Source organism: Elephantulus edwardii, unplaced genomic scaffold (genome assembly GCF_000299155.1).
Source record: "Elephantulus edwardii isolate Elephantulus edwardi_28Jun2011 unplaced genomic scaffold, EleEdw1.0 scaffold00433, whole genome shotgun sequence".
Classification (NCBI taxonomy): Eukaryota; Metazoa; Chordata; class Mammalia; order Macroscelidea; family Macroscelididae; genus Elephantulus; species Elephantulus edwardii.
Window position 1 is genome coordinate 970,307 of NW_006400183.1, and position 1,918 is coordinate 972,224.

Genomic DNA, 1,918 nt, shown 5'->3' on the forward strand with positions numbered 1-1,918 from the left:
CTATGTACAATATTTCTGAACCCTTCCCTATCCTGAGCCTGTCTTACACAGTTTGACATACCTAATCCTATTGCCCCAGTTATCAGGTCAATCATCCCATCCAGGATCTTCCTCACCTGCACTGTCCCCACACCTTTCCATGTATGATATCCTTCTCCAAGGATTTGTCCCTCCTGGCCATGTGCCTAAAGTATGTGAAATGGAGCTTCAAATTCTTTGCTTCCAAGGAGAAACTTGGTTTCACCCTCTCCAAGACAGAACTCTTTGTTCTCCTGAATGTTCATGGTATGTTCAGTACTCTTCTCTAGCACTACAACTCGAAGAGATCAAGTCTTCTGTCATCCTTATTCATTGTCCAGCTCTTTAATACATAGCATATAATTGTAAAAACCATGGCACCTTCCTTGCTAGACTGATGCCTTTTCTGCTCAGCACTCTGGATAGGCCCCTGACAGCAGATTTTCCCCATATGATTTGTCTCTTGATTTCCTGACTGCTGGTGCCAAGAGCAAGCCAAAAATGTTAAAACCTCAATCTCTTCTCCCTTCATCAGGAAGCTACCAATTGGTCCAGTGGTGAGAACCTTTGTCTTCTTGATGTTTAGCTTCAATCCATATTGAAGACTACAGTCTTGGCCTTCTGCAACAGATGCTTCAGGTCCTCCTCATTTTCAGCAAGCAAGGTTATATCTTCTGCGTAGTGCAGGTTGTTGATGAGTCTTCCTCTAATCCTGATGCCACACTATTCCTCATAAAGTCCAGCCTCTCAAATGATCTGTTACATATATTGAAAAGGTATGGAGACAGGACACATCCATGATGTACTCCTTTCCTAATTTTGAACCTTGCTCTGTTCTGATGACTGCCTCTCAGTTTAAATATAGACTTTGCATGAGCACAATCAATGGGATTCCTATTCCCAAGGTTAGTCACAGTTTGTTGTGATCTGTACAGTCAAATGTCTTTACATAGTCAGTGAAGCACAAATAGACATTCCTCTGGTACTCTTTGCTTTCATGAAAGATTCATCTGACATTGGTGGTAATGTCTCTAGTGAGATGGCCTCTTCTAAATCCAGCTTGTATTTCTAGTAGTTCTCTGTTAATATACTGTTCTAGCCATTTTTTTTTCTATTTTTCAGCAGGATTTTGCTTGTGTGTGATATTAGTGATATTGTTTGATAATTCCTACACTTTGTCAGATCACCTTTTTTGGGGATAAAAATAATTATGGATCGCTTCCAGTTAGTTGGCCAGGTCATTTTCCTCCAGACTTCTTGGCACAACCTGGTGAACACATCCAGGGAAGCATCTGTTTTTTGAAATATGTTGATTAACATGCGATCAATTCCTGAGGCCTTGTTTTTTGCCAGTTCCTTCAGAGCAGCTTGAACTTCCTTCTTCACCACCACTGTCTCTTGGTCATATATTGTTTCATGAAATTTTTTTGGGTCAGCCAATTCTTTTTGGTACAGTGACTATACTCCTTTATTTTCTGCCCACTGCATTCTTTTTTTTTCTTAAGGTTTATTTTTTTAATAATTTTAATGAGCATTTGCAGAGATTTTGGATTTCCATTCATTCATTGCTGCACTTCTTTCCCTGCCCAGCCCTCCCCCCAACTCCCAGTTCGCTTCTCTCTCTCAAAAGTAAAAGAAACACTCCCTCCCTGGGACACAATTCCCACACACCCCTCCTGCCACCAGAAGTACATTCCACTATGCAACCTTAATTGTGGACTGTTGTGAAAACCATAATACCCTATCATACATCACTTTTAAATTATTCACTCCCTCATCTGTTTCAGTGCAGTATACACAATTTATCCAGTTTTTCTGAGTCTTACCCCAAACCTGATATCAGTCCCATTTTACAACAGTGGCACCATGCAATATTTGCCCTTTTGCGACTGAGATATTT